General features: G+C 42.9%; 1 long non-coding RNA gene across 1 annotated transcript; it reads left to right on the top strand.

Moving 5' to 3' along the window:
* Window positions 1-940: 940 nt before the first annotated feature.
* On the top strand, window positions 941-18,497 carry LOC310659582. Its single transcript, XR_014502825.1, has 4 exons — window positions 941-11,347; window positions 12,231-12,440; window positions 13,687-13,776; window positions 18,483-18,497. It is a non-coding gene; the product is annotated as an uncharacterized lncRNA (long non-coding RNA).
* Window positions 18,498-25,098: the final 6,601 nt, after the last annotated feature.

The following is a 25,098-nucleotide window of genomic DNA, read 5'->3' as shown; positions in this document are numbered from 1 at the left end:
CAAAGGAAAAACCATCTTCCGCAGAAACTGCTGCTTGCCTTCTATCACTGTGCCATTGAGAGCGTGCTCACTTATGGCTTATGTGTGTGGTACGGAAGCTGTACTACCCAGGACAGGATGGGGTTGTGCAGGGTTGTTAAGGCAGCAGAGAGCATTGTTGGCTGCCCACTCTCCACCTTAGAGCAGATTTATGCCACAAGGTGCCATAGGAAGGCACTGGACATAGTAAAAGATCCATCGCATCCTGGTCACTGTCTCTTCGAGCTCTTGCCGTCGGGACGGAGATACAGGACGATGAAGACAAGAACGAGCCGTCTTAAGAACAGCTTCTTCTCCAGAGCGATCTCGGCCCTGAATGGGAAGCCCGGACTTTGAAAGTCAACTAATCTCCCTTGCTGTAGTATACTGTATTGTTTAATTAGTGTTTTTATGGAGCAGTTAAGTAATTTCGTTGTCCCCGAAGGGGGCAATGACAATAAAGATATTATTATTATTATTATTATTATTATTATTATTATTATTATTATTATCTCAAGGTACCACTGTATAATATACAGTCATTGGAATCTGTCCATAAGCACCTATTGCTTTGTCTCAGCTTCTGCCAACCTAGCAGTTCAAAAGCATACCAGTGCAAGTAAATAAATAGGTACCACTGTGGCAGGAAGGTAAACAGCATTTCTGTGTGCTCTGGCAATTGACACAGTGTCCCATTGCATAATAAGTGGTTTAGTCTGGTGGCCACATGACCCAGAAAAGCTGTCTGCAGACAAACACCGGCTCCCTTTAACTGAAGCGAGATGAGCACCGCACCCCATAGTCAAATTCAACTGGACTTAACTGTCCAGAGGTCTTACCTTTACCTACCATGGGGGGGGGGGAAGTACACCCTCTTTGAATTCTGCGGTTTTACACATTAGGACATAATAAAAATCATGTGTTCCTTAGGTTATTATGTAAATATTACATAAATATAACCACAGATGAACAACAACACAGGACATATTACACTGTGTCAAGATTTATTTAACAAAAATAAAACCAAAATGGAGAAGCCATGTGTGAAAAACTAAGTACACCTTACGATTCAATAGAACCACCTTTAGCAGCAATAACCAGAAGTAATCTTTTTCTGATGACTTTATCAGTCTCTCCCATTGTGGTGGAGGATTTTTGGCCCACTCTTCTTTACACCGTTGCTTCAGTTTGTTGGGTTTGCTGGCATTTGTTTATGCACGGCTCTCTGGTCTGGATTTTGACTGGGTCATTGCAACACCTTGATTCTTTTCTTTTTCAGCCATTCTGTTGTAGATTTGCTGATGTACTTGGGACCATTGTCCTATCGCATGACCCAATTTCAGCCAAGCTTCAGCTTTTGGGCAGATGGCCTCGAGTTTGACCCTAGAATACTTCTCTGTACAGAGGGGTTCATAGTTGGACTCAATGACTGCAAGGCTCCCAGGTCCTGTGGCTGCAGAACAAGCCCAACTCATCACCGCTTCACCACTCTGCTTGACAGTTGGTACGAGGTGTTTGTGTTGAAATGCTGTGCTTGGTTTTGGCTAAATGTGGTGCTATGCATTTTGGCCAGACAACTCCACTTTGGTCTTGTCTGTCCAAAGGACATTGTTCCAGAAGTCTTGTAGTTTCTTCAGATGCAACTTTGTAAACTATCCTGACATGTTCTTTTTAGAGAGAAGAGACTTTCTCCTGACAGCCCTTCCAAACAACCTACTGTATACTGGTTCAGTCTTTTTCTAGTTGTACTGTCATGAGCTGTAACACTGATGCTAAATGAGGCCTGTAGATCCTGTGATGGAACTCTTGGGTTTCTTGCAATTCTTCTGAAAATTGCACGGTCTGACCTTGGGGTGAATTTGCTGGGACGTCCACTCCTGGGAAGATTGGGAACTGTCTTGAATGTTTTCCGCTTTTGAATAATCTTTCTTACTGTGGAATAATGCACGTTAAATTGGGTAGAGATGGTCTTATAACCCTTCCCAGTTTCATGGGCAGCAACAATTGCTTCTCTAAGAGCATTGCTGACGTCTTTCCTCCTTGGCATAGTGTTAAAACACATCTGAATGCGCCATCAAACTGCTAGAATTTTGACTTTTGTAGAGATAGTCACAATTGCTGATGATCAATTAACCAACACCTGTCTGCTACTTAGCCTCATAATGATCCTTGTTTTATTTATTTTATCATAAATAGATCACAATTTACATTTATAGCACTGCATATAACAGTGTGACTTGCCATCAAACCACCTAGGAGTTCAGTGTCTGTTCATCACCTAAGCCATATGTTAGCAACTGGACCACATACTAGCATAAATTCCTTCCAGCATTATTTGCTGTTTTTTCTTGCAAGAGTGCACCCAAACCTTTAACTAGGTGTCATTTGGGAATCTGTTGTATCTATTTGAAGATTGCATTCAGTTACTCAACACTTCCTTATTTGATCTGTAAGCCAGTGCACTATTGATCAAAATGATTACTGTGTAAGTAGTCCTGACATGTTAGAACCTTGTTAAAAAGAAAGATGATGAATGTTCATATTCAACTGATGAAGTAGGAGATGCATTTTAATTCATTAAATGTATAATAATTTCAAAAAAGTTATTTAAATACTAAATGCAAAGTGCCAAAAGCTTTTCACATACAGGTCATTCCTTATCAAGTGATCCTACTTTTTTACCTCATGTCATCCAATTTTCTTAACATTTTGTATATTTGTTGAATGATCAAAACTAAGTTTAAATCTAAAATTTTACAGTTACAACAAAATACTGTACATAGCAAGCAAAATTATGACACTACTGGAACTCTTTAACTGGTGCCAAGATAACACTCCTTCTACCGAGTTGTCATTTTCAACAAATGAGGAGTGCAGAAAAGAACATTCCTAAAACAACACTTTGAAACAGTGAAATCAATCAAGGGAATACAAGGATTTCATTGCTTTGTTCCATCTTCATCCAGTCCAACAGAAATTGTGACCAAAGTGTACTCCTTTAGCAATGAGAGTGAGAAGTTCGACAATGAAGGAGGTACAAAATCTCTGGATATGGCTGAGATAACGAGGTATGTAACCTGTGAATACAATAAAAAATGGTGGTTGACCTGTGTGCTGTCGGTGGACTATGAAAGTGAAGACGTAACTCTGCCCTTCTGACACTTGCCGGGCTCAGCGTCATAATTTGTTTACACATCTAGTGGGGATGTTCTTAAGGTAAGGCACGCAGAAGTTCTAACACCGGTCAAACCAAGGACTGCAACTGGCCACACTTTGACAAAAAATGAAACATCGTGTGCAACAAATTCTATTGAAAAGTGTTTGGTATAAAGTATAATTAATGGAAGAATAAATGTTTTAGACCCATTTGATGTGTAAGGTTTTTCCCATAATTTTGTTTGATATGTATTTTGTTGTAATGCTCATGAAATGAAGTACTAACAAGGATGCTTTCAAAGCGTTAATTCTATCATGCAACAGCAAGTTATTACTCTGCTGTGGAACACATTTTCTAAAGAAAAGCCTCACTAGCTTTATCAGATACTGTTTAATTGAATAACTTTTTGAAGAAATGCCTGAAGTAACTGATATTATACTTTGAAGTCTTGTTTATTCAGTTATACTTTACCCAAAGAAGACTCATTTATCCTAAATAGAACCCAATAAGCCCAACATGTATATACAAAATATGTTTTTAATGTTATCCCATTGAGATACCAAGATGAAAGCTCTTAGAAGTATGAAATAATACAATTTGGGGGGAAAATTTTAATCATTTTTAAAAATAACTAAAAAAAGTAAACTATGTAACTTTAAATTTTAAAGTGGGCCCATCATATGATATTTGAAGAGATTGGTTTTTTATTTTTGAAATCTCTCAATTCTGGGCTGAGCTTTTAAGGTTTTTGTGTAGTCTGGCAATGTCCCCCCAAAAAATGAAATTTGAAACCCTCATAACTCAAAAACAGGATGAGATAAAAAAAATTAAATTTTAGATTTAGACTTAGTCTTGATCATTCAACTAGTGTACAAAGTATAAAGAAAACTGGATGACATGAAGTAAAAAAAAATTGGATCACTTGATATGGAATGACCCATACATTACCTGTGTGTCACACTTAAAATCCCCCTCAAGGCAGGCAAGTACGCTACAAAAGGTGGCTGAAGTTGAGGGATAGCGGTTGCATCAAGGCATGCAATAATTGATGAAATTTAACAAGAACCAGAGACTTCCATCTCATACCTTTTGATATTGGCCATTAGATCTGGAATCTTATGTACGCATAATTAGGAGTAAACCTCGTTGAATTCAGTGGGACTAATACAACTAAGTGGGCATGCAGATGGCTTTTCCCTTTAGCCCAGCAACAAGTGGCCAACAAGATGCCTGCAGGAGAGCCACAAGCAGAGCCTGAGTGAAATAGCCCTCCCCTCATTGTTGTTCCCAAGATACTGATTGATATTCAGAGGCTAGGGTGACACAGTCTGAAGCTTGTACTATGAGAGGCTAGGGAGGCAAGCAAACCAGCCAAAACAATTCCTCTTTCTTGTTAACTTCAGCACTTCCACCAGGAAGATATCTTTATTTTTCTCTGGCTGCTTCCTCTAAATACTCGTTTAACCTTCAGGACTTTAATTAGTCCAGTCAATCTACTCTCAACACTTGGTACAGTGTTATAGCACTTAGACATGGCGCAAATAACAGGGTCTCAGACCAATTTTTCCCAAAACCAGTTATGCTTTTACTTAGAATTTGGTATGGTAACAAGTTATTTAAAAATGAGAAATTGTTCTTAGAAAAAAGGTGATTTTTCAGTTTGTGTACTTACCCATTATAGAAAATAAAACATAATTAGAAATTAATCACATTCCGTTACCTATTCTAGACTATTTCCATAACTAAGCCAGTATTTTAATTGCATCACTCAGTTTAGTTTCTCTCCAGCATCCTGAACGTCCTATTCCTATACCTCCTCTGATCTGGCAGGTAGCATACAGCCATCATGACTAATAGGTGTCATGCCACTTTGCTTCTGCTTTGTGGTTCTCTGACATCACCCTCCGATCTACCTCAACTTCACTGGACCACCTTCTCTCTAAGGTGTAGAGCCCTCACCTGGGTTCCTGCAAGGTATCTAGGATCTCTTTGCTGCCACCACAGATACAAACTATCTGATTCCACCTTTAGTGAGGCCAGTCAAGAAACACATGTATAATACAACAGCTTTATTGATAACAGAACTAATAAAAGTAATCAAATATTAATTCAGCACACAGAAGCATATGGTTTTAGTTATGTAGTTAGAATTTATGTATTTAGTTATGGTTAGAAGTTATTCTAATTCATATAAACACTCCTACCTATTCTACCTTTCCAAAAATACCTAAGCTAAATTCTCCCTCACCATTTATCCCAAAACTATTACCAATAACAACACTGACCCTATTCCATCTCACTAACCCAATATACTCTCAACCACGTTCAATCCCAACTAGTATTCAAACTGCCCCTCAAAATTCCTATCTCGTCACCACTCACTTCCAATGTTCCAAGCACACTCCCTCCCCCTCCCAACCAACACTTAGCCTAATTAATCTAATCTAATTACCTCCACATTTAACACTACACACTATCAGAACATCACAGCAGCCATTGCTGCTTGCCTCATCTTTCATAAATTGGTCCGATTTCCTTTTAAAAGAAACTGATGGTCATCACTACTGTCTTGTACAGTATAGCAAATTCCATAGTTTGAAACTATGTGCTATGTAAAGTACTTTGCCCTCTGGCTCTTCCATTTTCAACTTCATTGGAACACCCCAGGTTTTAATATTATGAAAGAGTAAGGGGAAAAAAATCTCTAACCTCTTTCTCCACACCATCTATAAATTCATACACCTCTATCACAGCTGCTACATCAGCATTTTCATTGAGTTACCCATCTTGACCCCACAATTTTTACCACCCAGAATGATGTGGTGTCGTTACAAAGATTGCAACTTCACTGCTCATCTCTAAACTTCAGATTATTCACGTTAAAAGCTACAGGTCCCAATACAGATCCTTGCAGGACGTCACTTCTTACATCTATCCATTGTGAGTATGGTCCATTTATTCCTTTTTCTGCATCCTTTTCTTTAACCAGTTACAGATCCATAAGAGAATCTGTCATCTTATCTTATGACTGTTAAGTTACTCAGAAACTCTTGATAAGAAACTTTATTAAAACCTTTCTGAAACTGTAGGTACAAAATGAATACTCCAGGGATGGGAACACAAACTTTTAAAATAAAGGAAAAGTTGCTTCTGGTTGCATGCATTTTTTATCCCTCCCAAAATCAATTTAACTTTTCATTATCCAAAACAGTTTTTAATCTAAAGTAAAAGAACAAAGTATTTCAATCAACAGACTGAAAAAGATTGTTTCATTTGAGCCATGACACATTACAGCCCAACCCCATGAAAAGTCTTGCAGCAGTGGTCTGATGGAGAGAAGGAAAATGGGGTACCACCAGAACTGGAAGACATTGACTCAGACTTTGGGGAGGGGGAGAAGTCTGCTTCAGTGCCATCAGACACATTGGGTGCCACATCACAGCTGCCTCATGATGCCTGGGCCACCTCCCACCCCCAAAGAACCTCCACCCATCAAGGAGGTACCAGCGGGCAGATCAGACAGAAAGCCAGCCCCATGGACTCCAGCTCCATCGCCAAGGACACAAAGATGGCTGCACCTGCACGAACAAACTCAGCAAACCCAGACAGTTCAAAGGAGTGCCACTTACTTGCCCAGTCCTGTTTCTTGGCGCACCAACCATATTAATGCCAGTATCCTTTCTGCTCTTCAAAATGAGAGTCTGGGGGACATGGCCCAGTTTGTGCTTAGTCAGATATTTTAACCTCTGCTGCAAATGCTAACCAGTGTGCTTTGTAACCCGACTTACATCCCATAGCGATCTATGCATTAAAGCCATCAGCAAAACCTGAGTTGAGAACATGAGTGCTGCATCCACCAGTGAGAGCCAGGGGGCACACAGAAATGAGGCTCTTGAGAGTGAAAAGGGTTAGTGAGACAGGACTTGTTTGCAGAAGCCATGCTGATTTTTTCCAGCAGGACATATTCTTCCCATCAGTTTTCCCAGAGCAGATTCTCTAACTGGTCTGTAATTTTCTCAATTCACACACCTGATCCAGTTTTTTAAAAAGAGTATTATGTTAACCTCTTCCCAGTTCCAATCTTTTTGCCATACTGCCCAGAACTTTGTTTCTTGTCCCTCTTATTTGTCTCATTTCTTCAGATTCTCTTTCTGATAATGTCACTCCAGGCACCGGTATCTATGCTCCATCTCCCGCAGCAAAAACAAACGGAAATGATTAAATCAGCTTCTGCACAATCTCCTTTGCTTCCTTTAGCACACCTTTAACTCCACTGCTGTCCAAAGAACCAACCACTTCCCTTGCTGCTTATGATGTATTTAAGCACTTTTTACATTGTTGGTATTAATATTTTTAGTGAAATGCATAGCCCATAAATTTACATAATGTCATAGCAATAATTAAACTCACAAACTTTAATTGCTCAGAACTTCACAGCTTTTCTTAACTGATTGTTGGTTATAGTATTCAGATCATTTCCATAGCAGTGAAGAGTTCTGAAAATGTTCAAAGAAAGGGACATCTGTTAGAAGGCACTCTTCACAAATTTTGCAGTGCTACCAAATCATTACTTCTTTCTTTGACTGATAGTCTGGCTCTAGTCAGATCTGACAGAGCTAAATCTCCTCTATACTGTCCATTATATATTACTAAATCATTTGTTAGATGATTCTAACAAATTCTAAACAACTTTAGAATTTGTCTTAAATGTACTGTTTTCGCTTTTTTTAAACAGCACATAATAATCTCCTCTAGTTTATTTTCTGGATTTTGAGGCAATGGTTGGCAAGACATCCCTATGCTTGGTTTGCGTAGACAAATTGGCTTACTTTGCCTTCAGCAGTTATACCAGGATGTCAAATGGAGGATTTCTACAAACAATATGTTGGTACCTTACATTTCACAATGCGCAGATCATAGCAGTACATAAAATTAATTAATTAATTAATTGGTTTTTAAGCCACCCTTTAGTCAAAGAGGCTCTCTGAATCACTTACAAAAATCAGTACTAAGTGAGTCCCTGTCCTAAGGCTCACAATCTAAAACAGGAGTGAGGAACAGGTCTTCACTGTCTATTTGTAGTGGGTCCCACTACATGATGACTACAAAAGCTTAGTAGTTTATTATTTAGTGCAATTCATGCAATTCAAGTTAACAAAATGAATTCCAATAGGGATAAATTTAAGGTTCTCCACTTAGGCAGGAGGAACCAGACGCACAAATAGAGGGTGTGGGGCACCTGGCTTCCTAGCAGTATATGTGAAAAGGATCTAGGGCTTCTGGTGGACCACAAGCTTAACATGAGTCAACAGTGTGATGCAGCAGCAAAAAAAAGCTAATGCTATTCTAGGCTGCATCTACAGAAGTCTAGTGTCCAGATCAAGGGAAGTAATAGTGCCACTCTCTTCTGCCTCGGTCAGACCACATCTGGAATACTGGGTCCAATTCTGGGCACCACGATTTAAGAAGGATATTGACAAGCTGGAACATGTGCAGAGGAGGGCCACCAAGATGATCAAGTCTGGAAACTAAGCCTTATGAGGATCGGTTGAAGGAGCTGGGTATATTTAGCCTGGAAAAGAAGGGCTGTCACATGGAAGGTGGAGCCAGCTTGTTTTCTCCTGCTCTGAATGACTCGAACCAATGGCTCCAAGTTACAAGAAAGGAGATTCCGACTAGACATGCGAAAACACTTTCTGACAGCAAGAGCTGTTTGACAGTGGAACAGTCTCCCTCGGGAGGTTGTGGGCTCTCCTTGGAGGTTTTAAAGCAGAGGCTGGATGGCCATCTGTCATGGATGCTTTAGCTGAGACTCCTGCATTGTAGGGGGTTGGACTAGATGACCCTTGGGTCCCTTCCAACTCTAAACTAAAATTCTATGATTCTATGCTCTCTCTAAGGCATTCCACTTTATTCCCCCCCCCCCCCCCGCTCCACATTAGGTTTGTATTTCTCTTTATTCTTTGGAATAGCAGTGTTTTAGTGTAATCTACTTTCTCCCTAAAGCATACCACTATATGTGTTTTTCTTTTCCTGGCAAGATAGGGTTGACGTCATTTTTGTTGTTTTCTAAATTCCTTAGAATGACTGCTACATTCATGATATGGAAGCTTTTATCTGGCTGGGAGGTGGAGGAGGATTTTTACCCTGTGTGGCTGAAATTAACTTGTCAGAAGTTTCCAACTTTAGAAGCTTTTACAGCTCAATTGAACCATTATTCAAAACTGAATGAAGAGGCTGTAGACTATAGAAGCTCATGAAAATAAATTTCACAAGAATGCTTGTATCTGAAGTCTTAGCTCTATGCCATTAATTTAACAGCCTCTGAAATTTGTATGTTATTTAGAAATCTACAGTCCTGTCATTATATTATTGAGTATATGTGTGTTTTTATGTATTGCCTTTGAAACGGTCCTAAATTTCCTGTATGTTCACCAGCTGGTTTTGTTGTCTCCCCTGGTATTCTGTGCAGAGTTGGGCTTTGGCTGCAATCCACACCTTGTTTATTCTTCAGTACTCCACCATGGTGTTATGGGAGAATCTGCTAAAATGAAGGAAGATGACTCCCTTCAGCCAACCAACTTTCACGGCTACTGGTCAAAATAACCTTCAACCTGAGAAGAATTTTTGGTATCTCCTCAAATGACTCTTTTGGTAATACACCAAAGCAGGGGCACCGGATATATGGGGCGCAAGGGGCCAACATCCCCCGCCACCGCCACGTGCTCCCCACATGCCACAGCCCCTGCGTGGAAGCCCAGGAGCCGGGAGGGGGCTGGGATGAGTAAGGGCAAAGATTGCCCTCCATGGGTCCTGCCCGTGCCAGGCACATGCCATGGGGAGAAGGAGGCCGAGGATGGAGCCCAGCTCAGTGTGCGAGTATTGGCATCACGGGGGCGGGATGCATCCCATGATGTCACATGACATGTCACGTGATGCACCCCCATGTGGTGGGCAAGTTGGCATCCCTGCACCAAAGCATGGTAGCAGTACTGCCAGTAAGCAGAATACTATTTTCACTTCAGGAAGTACTGCCACAATGATAATTTAAGAATCTGCTAAAAAAGAGGATACTGTATTCTGGTTCCACCAAAAGTACAGTGGCTGCCATCCTAGGCATGCCTACCCGGGAATAAGCTCTAGGGAACACAGGAAAATTCCTAGCAAACATGCAGGCACTTGGTCTTCCAGTTTCCCACCTAAGTAAAAGAGCTGACTGCTAAACCCTGAATGAAACCCTGGAAGTGACTTACAATTAAAGTTAAAATGCATAGTTATATGACATCTCCACGTTCTGAAGCAGTTTACTGCTCATATAGTAAAGTCAGTGTGGTGTAGAATGTTGGACCAGGACCTGGCAGAGCAGGATTTGAATCCCCACTTAGCCATGAAGCTCACTGGGTGACCTTGAACCAGTCACCATCTCTTAGCCCAGGAGTTGTCCACCTGGTCCCTCCCACCCACTGGTGGGCGTTTCAGGATTCTAGGTGGGTGGTAGGAGGTTCTACGGCACAAGCTGAATCCTCCTTCCATCGAGCACTGGGGGGCGGTAAGGAAACTTTACCATCAAGAAAGATGCATTAGTAGGTGGTAGGTATAAAAAGGTTGACTACCCCTGTCTTAGCCTAACCTACCTCACAGGGTTGATGTGAGGATGAAACGAGGAGGAGAACCATGTACACCACCTTGAGATCCTTGGAAGATAAAGGTGGCATATAAATGCAAAAAATAATAATAAATAATGTTCCATAAGAATTGGAGAGGGTGAGCACATTTTTAATTAGCTGGAAGGCTTCTCAGAGGCCAGAATGGGAAGCAGAATACTGGAACAGGTAGACCTAAGAGTGAGGAGTGGAGTGGCTACAAACCATCCCATAATATACACCACAGTGATAAATGCAACACCCTCAGAGAAGCCACAAAACAAAGCATTAAAATGGGTAAATGGGGTTCTTCCATAGTGGTGGCAGTAGCGGAGTGAAGGGCCGGATGTCACAGTAAGTCCAGACTGCCTCTTCCTTGTGTGTTGGCTCTGCTCCCTGCTTTGCACAGGGCCGTCCTCTGTCTGAAGGTCTGTTCAGTCCAAGTCTGGTTAAAGAGAAGAAACCTACTGGTAGCATCCGGACAGCAGAGCAAGCCCACAGTTCACCCGGTCACAGTTCTTCCTCTATGGTGAGATATATTGTAATTCTATTACAGTGGTTTTTCTATATTTCTATCTATATATATTAAATCAGCACATGCAGATCTGTGCAGTCTTTTTTACTCTTTTCTGATGAAGCATAAGTGGCTACTTTGCTCCCAGCTGCTCAAACTGCCTACACTGCACTGATGCAGTCTATATTGGCACTGAGTGTTATCTCTGCCTACCAGGAAGCATACCTGGCAGTGGGTATTTCAGGCTGTGGAGGATGGGATGGCCTCACTTTGGCCCAAGATGCTAATGGTCCCTTGGCTAGCTGGCTGACCAGATTTGGCTGGTCTTTCCTTGCAAGCAGTGGGAATAGGAGGACCAGCAGTTAAAGTCCAATATGACAGTCCCTGCTAATAGCTGTCCAGCTGACACTTAAATAGCCTTTGCTCACACTGCCTCTTCTATCCCTCTGAGAATGGCTTTTGATCAGTTGTTGTTGCTGCTGCTGCTGCTGTCGTCGTCATCCATCTGTCTCAAGAGAGAGTGGGTTGCTCCTCCACGGGTGAAGTCAAACTGCTGCCTTAGCAGCACCAAAGTGGCCTCCGCAGGGTCCAAGCCTGGGCGCTGTGTATGGAGGTCCTCAGCTGCCCAGATGACCCTGCCCTCAGCCTTGCTGATGTGGCCCAAAGAGAGAGCAAGACGTTTGGCACCAGCTTGGTGGGAGGAGGCGTACAAGGGCCACAAGGCACCATCCAACTGCCTTAGGACATCTACTCTGGATTTGTACAGGGTTTACTCCTTAGCCTTTTCTTCTCCCAAAGATATCTCACAAGGCAGTGGAGGTTTAGGATCAGAGTTTTCCTTCTCCTAGATGGGCTACCTAGTTGACAAGCCCTATCTGCTCCTCATGTCTCTCTACAGCACATGCAGAAATCGTCTTCTTGACCATTGGACTCACTGTTGTTCTCATCTGCACAATCCGCCAGAGCCTTGTCTTCACCTGCAGGGGAAGTCCCTAACTCACCAAGGGTTTGAGACCCATCAGCTACCCTCACCTGGTTTAGCCAGCCAGTCGAAACCATTCCTTGGGGTGCGGCTCCTGTTGCATGCTGACAGCTCTAGGAGCCACAGGTGAGAACTGAGTGCAGGGTGGGGATGAAAGGTGGACAAACTGCCCCAGAAGGAGCATGATGTGTCCCCCACCAAAGGTACTACCCCTCCGCTAACACCCCATACATCCTGGCATTCTATCAACCATATGTAAATAGGCCAGGCGGAAGGGCACTCTTGGATTCCCCAGTTTGCAGCTCTCTTCAGGAAGAACTCAGCTCCTGCCCAGACTTTGCATCTCCCTAATGTAAAGAACTGGTTTACTTGACCAGACAGAGAAGGGGCAGATGGCAGGAAGGAAGGGTTTTATGGTATTATATTTTATTTTTTAATCCATGATATAGCCTTTCAAATGTTTTAAAAAACTATATATTTAAATTCTGTTTTTAAATTGTGTGGCTTTTTTTTTAAAAAAAAAGCAAAAATAAAATTATGAAACTGATAAACTGAGAATGACAAATAATTCTCCTTTACCCACCTGTTTTCTACAGGTCTGCAGTACAGAAGCTTCCCCCACTTATCAGCTCCTTAGACTCCTTCTTTGTGCTGTTTTGTGCGTGTGCAGTTGAGATTTTTTTTTTTTTAAGTTTGAAGAAGGTCTGCCAAGCATAATTAATATTCCTCCTCCACATTCACATTACCATTTCTCCTGACAGTAAAAATTAAGGCATCCAGTTCTATTCATTCAACCCCAGCCCACGGGAATTCAGTCACACAGGAAGACTTCTGAGGAAGCCAAAGGTTTGTAGATCTGCAATCAGTCAGTCAGCCAGTCAGTCATGGCGCTGCACTCATTCAGTTACTTTTGTGGACGAAGTGTCTCTTACTCCATCCGGATTGGGTGCTTGCCAGTGACACTCCTGAGCCTCGCTCAGAGAGAATGGCAGCCTTGAGAAAGCCATGCACTGGTGATTCAGTTCCCCTCTTTCTTATGAGAGGAACAGCTGCAGCATTGCTGCAGCCTTCCTTGTACCAGGGAGCGTTGCCATGGGCACTGCTGCCAAGGAGCACAGAGCAGTGAATAAGAGAGGCTGTCCCCAAACCTTCAAAACTAAACCTACTTATTATACTGTGTATTTTGTTTCAAATAACCTTTTGCCATGGAAGAAAGTTTTATTCTTGTTCTAAACATTGTTGACAGATGTATAATTCGGCTACTTAAATAGATGTTTAATAACCAGGGAGAAGATGCCGCTAAACATTCTACTTAACATCAGGCTTATTTTCTGTGATTATTAAAATGTCATTCATTGCACTGCATTATCAGTTTTCACAGGACTTAATTTGTCAAGCATTCAAAAAGAAGATCACACAAACATTTTACAGATGTGCGTGCGCATTTGCTGAATTCTTGCCAGTAAGTAAAATAAAAAGTAAATCTGGGAGATGTTAAAGACGTCTTGCAGGTGATAAAGAGGTTGTGGCGGTGGCAACATCAAGCGCATTTGCCAAGTAAATAGCTTATCCAGATTATAAATGAATATTTACCCAACTGCACCATGACCTTTAACTGAGTCTGCATCCAAAGTCACTGTTATCAAACAAGTAAGAGTAAATAACAGTAGGAATAACAGTAATGCTGTCAGCTGCGGGGAGAATGTTAGACGGCTAGGCACTCCAGCACTGGAGAGTGGACCAGCTTTGGAAACAATTAAATTAATATTAAAACATTCTTAGCATGGCAGAACATTGCAACACAGGAAAGGCTGTGACTTTCAGTTTAGAAGAAAGGCGGACGTGAATGAGGTTTATAACATAATTGGTTTGGAGAGAAAGAGTTTCACCCTTTCCTAAGACTAGAACTTTGGCCACCTCATGAGAAGAGAAGACTCCCTGGAAAAGACCCTGATGTTGGGAAAGATGGAGGGCACAAGGAGAAGGGGACGACAGAGGACGAGATGGTGGGACAGTGTTCTTGAAGCTACCAGCATGAGTTTGACCAAACTATGGGAGGCAGTGGAAGACAGGAGTGCCTGGCGTGCTCTGGTCCAGGGGGTCACGAAGAGGCGGACACGACTAAATGACTAAACAACAACAAGAAGACTAGAACTTAGGTTCACAATGAAGCTGATGGGCTGTAGCTTCAGGACTTACAAGCAGAATATGAAATAAACGTAGAACTCAATAGCCCAAGAGGTACTGCTACGAGGTGTTTGTTGTTGTTTGTTGTGTGGAATTAGACAACTTCAGGGAATCATAGAATCATAGAATCATAGAGTTGGAAGAGACCACAAGGGCCATCGAGTCCAACCCCCTGCCAAGCAGGAAACACCTTCAGAGCACTCCTGACATATGGTTGTCAAGCCTCTGCTTAAAGACCTCCAAAGAAGGAGACTCCACCACACTCCTTGGCAGCAAATTCCACTGACGAACAGCTCTTACTGTCAGGAAGTTCTTCCTAATGTTTAGGTGGAATCTTCTTTCTTGTAGTTTGGATCCATTGCTCCGTGTCCGCTTCTCTGGAGCAGCAGAAAACAACCTTTCTCCCTCCTCTATGTGACATCCTTTTATATATTTGAACATGGCTATCATATCACCCCTTAACCTCCTCTTCTCCAGGCTAAACATGCCCAGCTCCCTTAGCCGTTCCTCATAAGGCATTGTTTCCAGGCCTTTGACCTTTTTGGTTGCCCTCCTCTGGACATGTTCCAGTTTGTCAGTTTGTCAGTTTGTCAGTTTGTCAGTTTGTCAGTTTGTCAGTTTGTCAGTTTGTCAGTTTGTCAGTTTGTCAGTTTGTCAGTTTGTGGTGCCCAGAACTGGACACAGTACTCCAGGTGAGGTCTGACCAGAGCAGAATACAGTGGCACTATTACTTCCCTTGATCTAGATGCTATACTCCTATTGATGCAGCCCAGAATTGCATTGGCTTTTTTAGCTGCTGCGTCACACTGTTGGCTCATGTCAAGTTTGTGGTCAACCAAGACACCTAGATCCTTTTCACATGTACTGCTCTCAAGCCAGGTGTCACCCATCTTGTATTTGTGCCTCTCATTTTTTTTGCCCAAGTGCAATACTTTACATTTCTCCCTGTTAAAGTTCATCTTGTTTGTTTTTGCCCAGTTCTCTAATCTGTCAAGGTCGTTTTGAAGTGTGATCCTGTCCTCTGGGGTGTTAGCCACCCCTCCCAGTTTGGTGTCATCTGCAAATTTGATCAGGATGCCCTTGAGTCCATCATCCAAGTCGTTGATAAAGATGTTCAATAAGACCGGGCCCAAGACAGAACCCTGTGGCACCCCACTAGTCACTCTTCTCCAGGATGAAGAGGAACCATTGATGAGCACCTTTTGGGTTTGGTCAGTCAGCCAGTTACAAATCCACTGAGTGGTAGCATAGTCAAGACCGCATTTTACCAGCTTCTTTACAAGAATATCATGGGGCACCTTGTCAAATGCCTTGCTGTAATCGAGGTAGGCTACATCCACTGCGTTCCCTTCATCTACCAGGCTTGTAATTCTGTAAAAAAACGAGATCAGGTTAGTCTGACATGACTTATTTTTCAGAAATCCATGCTGACTATTGGTGATCACAACATTCTGTGCTTAATCATTGAACAGAAAGAACATGTGTCTGAATAGAAACATAGGAAGCGTAAGATGCTGCCTTATACCAAGTCAGAGCAGTGGCCCATTTGACTCACTACGGTCCACACTGGGAGTAGCCAACATGGCGCCCTCCATTGATTGATGGGGCTACACTGTGTTGGAAGTGTTTAGAAATGGAAGGCTTTTTAATACATATGTGGTAGCTATGTAAACATGAAAAAAAAAAAAAGGAAGATGATATATGAGGAATAAAAAAAATGTTCCTCACATTAAAAAAAAAAAACCCCAGAAGGCTTTCTTCTAGCTTTAATAGGAAAGGAGAAAAGAAAGGACACAATTTATTTTTACAATGCAACAGCAGCCACAATAGCAGTTTATGCAAGAAACTGGAAAGAAAAGGTTATCCTGACAAAAGACCAATGGTTGCATAAATTAATAGAATTTGCAGACGGCTAAAATAAGGAACTGGCTAGAGAGGAAGATAAGGAGCGAGTGGTAAGGTCTTGGAGAATACTTAAAAAGATATGGCATTACTGTAAATATAATTTTCAAGTTGGGACAAACCTTTGGAGAGCAGTTGACAAAACAAGGGAAGTGAAGGGACGAAATGGAGTGGAGAAAGTAACAGAGACGCAGTCAACTCAGGATGTCACTGAAGGATAGGATGGGAGGTCTGCTTGGGAAGATGGGAAGATTATAGGTAAAGGTAAAGGTACCCCTGCCCATACGGGCCAGTCTTGCCAGACTCTAGGGTTGTGCGCTCATTTCACTCTATAGGCCGGGAGCCAGCGCTGTCCGAAGACACTTCCGGGTCACGTGGCCAGCGTGACAAGCTGCATCTGGCGAGCCAGCGCAGCACACAGAACGCCGTTTACCTTCACGCCAGTAAGCGGTCCCTATTTATCTACTTGCACTGCTAGGTTTCAAACTGCTAGGTTGGCAGGCGCTGGGACTGAACAACGGGAGCGCACCCCGCTGCGGGGATTCGAACCGCCGACCATGCGATCGGCAAGTCCTAGGCGCTGAGGCTTTTACCCACAGCGCCACCCACGTCCCCTTTGGGAAGATTATAAATGTATGTAAAATAAAAACTGGAAATGCATAGATATAAATAAATAAGAATGCTTTTTGTGGGGCTACAACTCCCACCTTTCCTGTCCATTGGCCATGCTAGATCAATGTTGTCTACAATGACTCACGGGAGTCTTTCCCAGCGCATACCTGGAGATGCTAGAGATTGAATATGAGACCTTACACATACAAATCAATTGCTCTAAAACCCTTCCCTTGTGCTGGAGCAGTACAAGAGTAACAAGAAACCTCAGTGAAAGATTCTGCCACTGAACATACCAGACTGGTAACAACACACACCAATGAAAATTACCAAATAGATTTCCTATGGTATCTGCAAAGATCCTGATCATGCTCTTTGCTGTTTCCTGCCGCTGATTTATAGCTGAAGTGGGAATTGTAATCTGCATGGTTTGTTTAAGTATGAAACCCAAAGAATATGTTTAACAATACAGTATGACTTGATCTTTTAATGTGGTTTACAGAAAATGTAGTGAGACAGTATCCCTGTTTTAACTACTGCTTTTGGAGGATAAGCAGCTAGAATGTTCAGGGAAATAGCAGACTCACTAGACTTGAATCAAAGTTGCTAAATGGTTGACTACAACAAAGGGAAAGGCATTTTCTAGCTTGGAACAAGAATGTCACTAAATGTATCAGACACAAGTGCCAATTTATCCCCGTGACTGTGGGTGCCATGCATGGCTCTGGCACCAAAATTTGTGGGTGCCCAGCCCCTTCATGGGGAATTTTGGGCACCCAGGGCCATAGGGAGTTGGCACCTATGGTGTCAGAACATTAGAATATAAAGTCAGCACAGGGAAATAATTTCTCTTTCAGAAATTAGAAGTTTCAAAGATGGAGCATTTGAGATCAGATTCTATCCAGCAAGCAGGAAATAGCTGAGAATTATATAGTGGCAGAAGAAAGCTTAAATTAATGATCATGAACTGATTGAGATCAGCAAAGTGAAGTTAGCTGAACAGGGACAATGAACTTCAAAAGACTTAAACAAACTGAAAAAATGAAGTCTGTGACCATGACCAGAATTACAAAAGCATGGCCTTGACCAGAAAAATGTGTTAAAATCCTTGAGAACCTCTTGTTTCCTTTGTGACTCGCATTACGTTTGGTTTACCATTTGTTCTTAATTTGTGTTTGAAAGTCATCGTGATGAAGTCCAGTTTTAAGCATGGCTTTTTGAAAAAACTGAAACCAGTTGACATACAAAGAGAAAAACTTCAGAGTTAGAAAAACTGCCAAACAACTAGTAGCGTATGAAGGTTTGAGTTTGGGTTTGTAGAAGGTAAGACCACCCAAAATTTAGAGAAGCGTCAAGCATGTAAGACAAGGAATACCAGGCGGTAATTTCATAGAGATTAGCTGGCATCTTGCCATTTCCCCTTGGATTATTGATTTTATTCTTCTTTTGTACACCACTGTTTTGCAGCTAACAGTGAGGATAGCTAACAAATAATAAAGCACAGCAACCAGGCTAAAACATGTCACAGTATAAAAACAAAGCAATTAAAGCAGTAGTTCGGTCACACATACACAAATAGACAACCTAATTTTGCTCCAAAAACCTGGAGAAACAAGGAAGATTTTGCCCAGCACCGAAGAGTAAAAAAGAAGGCGGCTTAAAGTAGATCTCCTTTAAGGTGTTTTTCCACACTCATGTTGCAACTACAGAAGAAGGCCTTCTCCCTGATAGCTACAGGTGGGATATCCTCCAGAGAAGGGTTTTCGCAGAAGGTATAGAAGGTATAGTGGAATATAGCTCAGCTACATTCTGCTCAGAATGGTCACCCACTGCCGACAACCCAGTAGCAACTGTGTTATGAACCAGCTGACTGTTCCAAGCATGTGTAGCCCCAAGGATAGCAGGACCTAATTTCCTGGACTCACTGAGCAGGCGGTTTGGTTCGTGGGTGGCTCGTGGGCCAGTTAAACAACCCCTGTGGGCTGCTTGTGGCCCATGGGCCTTAGGTTGCCGACCTCTGTGTTATCAGAATCACAAAGCCCCAGGCAGGAAAAGCCATCTCCAGAGTGGAATGCAACCCAGCCTGAACAAGTAAACTGTGCCAGCCATGTTTTAACAAAAAAGGGATATGTAAATACTTTCTTTAGCCTGTGTGAGACAGGTGTGGGGACGTGCGATTGACAAGGGCATGTCTGGATTTTCTTCCTGACACCACTCCTCTTCTGTGACATATCTGTGAGGTTTTGATGACACTGCTGGAAATGTATTATGGGAAATTATGGGAACTTTTAAAGCTTCATGTAACCTTTTTTCTGGGCTGCTGCTTCTTTGCTTGCCTTAGAGGTTGGAACCTTTGGTGCAACAAATAAAGGTCAGGCCTATTGGCCACTGATTTGCTTTTTCATTACTTGGCTGAAGCCTCTTGGTTTCTGACTGATCCAAAATCCTCAGGGCTAGACTATAGCGAAGTTGGGAAATACTTTAAGTAGTGTACCCCAAGTTTCTTTGTCCTTTTCACACTTTAACACCAAAATTAAGCAGGAAAGCTTTTCCTGGGCTATACCATTCCAATCTACAGATGGGATGGGGGGGCAGCATCTTGGGGTGCTTCTCTCAACCTTTCTGATACACAGAAAGGTAACAGAATGTCAGGCTAGCCTCCCGTAGTTGAGGGGGGGGGGATCCCCCCAAGAGGAAGCAATCCTGCATTTCACATCTAAAGTGGATACAGGTAAGTGAAAGCCATGTCGCTTGATTCTTCTGATGAACTGGATAAAGCATCCTGCCTGCCAATTGGGGGTTGGAGGGGGACAGAAGCATTAATACAATTATATACCAACAAATGCATTCCAAGGGGTCACAGACACTGTGAGAGAAACGAGACATTGCAAGCTGAGGAAGGAGGCAAAACATGAATACAAAGTCTAGTCCAGAAAGATGCTTCTCCTAAAAGTCAATTAGCCTCAGCAGCTTTATTAAAATAGCAATAAATATAAAATGCTAATAATATGGACAAGCCAAATCAAAGCCCCAGTGTGACGACCTTCCTAAATGCATTTAATTCCTTCCTTTTTTTAATCACCTTGAATCACCTTCTGGATGCGTGCAAGAGAAATGCATGACTTTACATTAAGTTAAAACTTTCCCTCGGGACATCTGAGTAATAAATGAGAAAGCTCTCTTCATTCGGCTCCTTTCCCCATAAATCAGCTGAGAGATTATTTCTCTCTTTTTCTCTTTACTCTGTCTTGCTGGCCAGAGGCACCTCTGTGATTGATAGCACTGACTGGCACTTGTGCTTTTTCTAGTTACAATGTGCAGTTCCTATGACTGTGCACAATGTTCACTCTTGTCTATTTGACAGCAAGCGCTTAATGGGGAGAAAACAGGTAGCCTGCACTCACATTTTCATAATTGCAAATGGGTGGAAGTTAACTAAGTCTTGCTCAGAGTGGACCCACTGATTTTTATGAACACGACTAAGTTAGTGTAATGATCTCTGGCAGGCAAGCTAGCCCTGATAAGAAGTAATGACTCTCCAGCAGTTTTGTGTACGTTTATTTTCAACAAAACACATCCAGAGCACGGCTTCTCGCCTCCTCGCATTGACGATAGTTGGTCAGTCTGAAGCTTCGCCCCTCCCACAGCAGGAAGGATGCCAAACTCCCACCTTTCCCCTTTTGCCCTTCTGTTGCCCTCTGATCTTATCCAGTCTCCTAGAACAGGGACTGAGAGGCTGGTCTTCGCCCTCCCCACTTTCACTTGACACAGTCTCAGTCCTCTGCTTATCTGCTGATTGCCTAGCAACTCTCTGGCTGCCTTCTAACCCTCCTGCTTCTTGAGAGCTAACAGTGTCTTCTTTGGGAAGGGGGGTCCTTTCTCGGCTCTGTCAGCCAGCTCTCATTTACAGAGTCAGTCCCTCTTTCACTTAGCTCAGTTTCTGAGTCTGACTCTTCCCCTGTGCTCTGGGGAGCCACATTCCTAACAGCTAGGGCCTTTAATTTCACTGTGTCTACTCTGAGTAAAATGTAGTTTCATACCACGCAATGATTTGAAGGCTGCACTCCTATACTCACTTACCTGGAAAGTGTGTGTGTGTGTGTGTGTGTGTGTGTGTCACACATACTTTCCAGGTAAGTGGGTATACACACACACACATGTTTGTTCTGTTAGGCTCTATGTTAACTAACTTATCATCTATCCTGTCACAGCTCAGGGCAATAAAGTATTTTAAAGCATACAAACACAACCAAAAACTTTGATTGAATAGCTATTGTGACTCAGTAGTTTAGTTGTGTCAGTTCTTCGCTCTCAGATTACATCCAAGCAGACCAAGGGTTCAAATTCCACCATTCCTCTAATGTTGGCAGCCAGCACAGGCATCTGCATCTCACAAAATGTTTGGTGGAGTCAGTAGTAGACATCATGCATTCACTTTCTGCAGCCATTTGTGTTATGTACTGAAGTGCTCACCCTGGGCCAGCAGGGGATACTGTAGATAGTTATGCAAATAAGGGATTGAAAGTGACGTTCACTGATTGGATAGTTTTAGAAAATTGTTACAGTTACATTGTACTGGAGCTCTATATAAGCAGGCTGACTGAATCCTTCAGTTCAGTTCTGTCCTGGCCTGTGAATAAACAAGAGCTGTTTGAAGAATCACTGTGTCGTCTGATATGTTCACCCACAACTTAACAGGCCACACTTGGCACAATGACCAGGACCACCACCACCCCAAGTTAACTAGGCTGGCGTACCACATTTTAAATTCCATTCTGAAAACTCAGTATGCTAAAGAATTTTATTTCATTTTTAAAGGGGATGAGGAAGGGATGTATGTAGGAAGACACTCTTGGGAAATTTCCCAATGCTCCAGATATTTTGGATGTGTTAGACTAGGACCTGCCAAAGCAGGGTTCAAATCCCAACTCAGCCATGAAGTCCACTGGGTGACCTTGGGCCAGTCCCTCTCTTTCTCTCAGCCCAACACAGAGTAACACATGAAACCGGTCCATTCCGTTCCGTATTGTCTACACCACTGGTCTTCAGCTGGTGGGTTGGCACCCACTAACATGCTGCAGCCCCATCCAAGGTGGGTTGCAACCAGAGAGCTACCACCCTGCCAATATATGGGGAAAGATTAAGAAATGGGTCCCCAAATGCATGTATGATTAAAAGTAGGTCCTGGGTCTTCAAAGGCTGAAGATACTTGGTTTGCGCTGATTGGCAGTAGCCCTCCAAGATTTCAGGCAGGATCTCTCCCAGTCCCACCAGGAGATGCTGGGGACTGAACCTGATGCCTTCTGCATGCTAAGCAGTTGTTCTACCACTGAGCTATGGCCCTAGCTCACAATATTGCTGTCAGGATAAAATGGAGAAGGTGGAGGCTGAAGTGTGTATGTTCTGTGGAGGAAAGGTGGGATAGAAGTGTAAGAAGGAATAAAGTTTGTCAACTAGCCTAGAAGTGAATCAACTACAGTATATTTTTATCTTACCCTCCTAATAATTTGTATATAAATTATAAAAGTGGTATATAAATTGTGTTAAATAAAAAAGGGGAAATGTTCAGACTTTCAAACAGTGTGTTATGCCTGAGCCTTCATTGCTGAAACTCCCAACAGCATTTTCATGCTCACAAACACCTGATGAAGGAACCATTGTGACATAACCCATTCAAGCAGATATAAGAGGCAACAGGCTGTCAACAGTGGCAGTAGTTGGGAGCTCCCACCTATTAAAAAGCCACAGGAAGTCTTTTCGTACTGCCTGAGGAATTAATCCCTTATTTACCGTTCAGAATTGCTGGATCAATTTAACAGGACTGGAGCTAACATTTGCTTGGATTTGGCACCTTTGATAGGGAACTGCCTGCTGCGTCCTCCGCTTTGAAATCACCCTGGTCTTTGGGCCTCCAGCACCTTCTTCAGCATGTCCAACCCATCTAAGAGGCGTATGATAATGGTGTTCTACTGGGTTAGGAAGACGCCCCCGACAGAGGAGCCGTGCTCTACCACCTCGGCCAGACCTTCTGCCTCTGCACCGGCTTGCAACACTCCTCACATTTCACCCTACTTCACGAGGAGCAAGACACAACCCGCTCCACTCAGGAGGTCCAGCAGGCGCAAGGTGCCGCGATTGCCGAATCTCACCGACCCCAAGTTTTTAAGATCGGTCATAGGCAGCGTTGGCCAGAAGAGAGCCCGCAGGCGTGGCAAGCAAAAGAAGACTCCGAGACTTCTGGTTTAACCGCTGACATCGTAGAAGCGCGGAAAAACCTCTCTGAGGCTCTCCGAGCGGCGCGGGGGCTCTGAGGGTGGCGCAAGGGCACTGCGCACCTCCAAACCTCAAGGGGATCATCCTTTGGGGACTGGGGCACCCAGCGGCGCCACAGCTGCTCCCCTGTTTTCTCGGAGTTTTTTAAGGCCCGAGAGCAGGACGGAGTGGCAGGCGCAAAAGGGAAAGCACACAACCCCACCCCACCCCGTGCTGTCTCTTGAAATGTATAGAAATGAAGAAGAAACTGTAAGAGAAGACGTATATTAAGAAAACCACAACTGGGAAGGAAGGGAGTCGAGGTGTGATTTTACGCAATGTAAATAAGATGATATTAAAAATGATTGTAAAGACTGTTTTATTTTGTTTGTGGAAAAATTCAATTAAAAGTATTATAAAAACAAAAACAAAACAAAAGAAGACTCCAGTGGGAACAGGAAAAGGGGTGAGGGCTAGGCTAGAGGCATGAAGGCTCCAAAGCTATTTGCGGGGTGGGATTGCTTTGGAAGATGCCTTCTCACAATCTCTACCCTTGAACCACGTAAGGACATAAGAGGTGCCTGCTGGATGAGGCCACATTGGCCTGTCTAGTCCAGCATCCTGTTCTCACAATGCCCAACCAGAGGCCTGTGGAAACAAGAGCATTCTGTATTCCTATACTTTCCACCAACTACTATTCACAAACATTACTGCCACTGACTGTGGAGGTAGAGCATAGCCATTGTGCCGAGTGGCCGTTGATAGCCTTCTCCTGCATAAAACCATCCAAGTTGGTGGCCGTCACAGCTTTCTGTGGGATTGAGCTTCCAAAGGGGTAGCTGAGCATGCCTGCTGCAGCAAAAACAGGCATTAAAAGCACATTTCTCCCAAAGAAACAATTTTAGGCCAAAGGCAGGAGTGGACTTTGGTAATATGGCGCTCTGAGCAAGGACAGAATTTGGCACACCCAGGCAGAGGCCCGGGCCAGGTAGATAATGTGCCCACCCTTTTTCTTTACCCTGGAGATAACTGAAGTCTTATAAATAAGTATATAAATAATTTTCACAAAAGTTATGCTGACAAATAATTTTATTTCAAGGCTTGAACTGTATCCGCATATAAAGACAAAACTGAAAATATAGATATACAATTGTGAATATGCTGACTGAGGCCCGGGCCACCTGGCCCATATGCCCCCCCCCCCTGTCTGGGCCTGGCTCTCAGTGATATGGGACAGGAGCCAAACTGTCACATCTGACAACAAATGCAGCTAAAGTACATAATGTGGGATTTCACTCCTGGTAATTCTGCCATGGTGAGAGGTTGCTCTTTTCTATATAGATTTCCAGTTGTCTCCTGCAGTTTATCAGTCTTGTTCTGAAGCCTCACCCACACAGCACTCCAAGCCCACTAGTGGAGATGGATACACCAGCTCCTCAAACGGTGCATCAAAATATCCACAAAGCTAATTGTCATTTGACAAGGAAGGTGGTGGCCTTTGTCTGCTTCCTTAATATTTCTAATTCTCTAAAAAAAAATTATCAGCCGCATTTCATGAAGCAGAGGAATATATTGTTTGTGGGAAAGGATATCACATGGACCTTGCTCTCAGAGTTTTATCAAGATAATGAAGTCAATTTGCACGGAGGAAAAGAGGACGAGAGGTGTGGAGGAAGAGCAGATAGGGCCAAATATCTTTAAGATCAGCAAATTGGCATGTATTCATTATACTAGGGCAGAAAGGGGGCGAAATCTTCCAATTCTGCCTAAGGGGGCATTCAAATAGTAAAGAAAATAAAGGATATTTGTTAACCAAGCTGCTCTGATACTA

This window comes from Podarcis tiliguerta (genome assembly GCF_965153285.1).
Source record: "Podarcis tiliguerta genome assembly, chromosome: 1".
NCBI lineage: Eukaryota > Metazoa > Chordata > Lepidosauria > Squamata > Lacertidae > Podarcis > Podarcis tiliguerta.
This window is presented reverse-complemented; position numbering and strand designations above follow the sequence as displayed.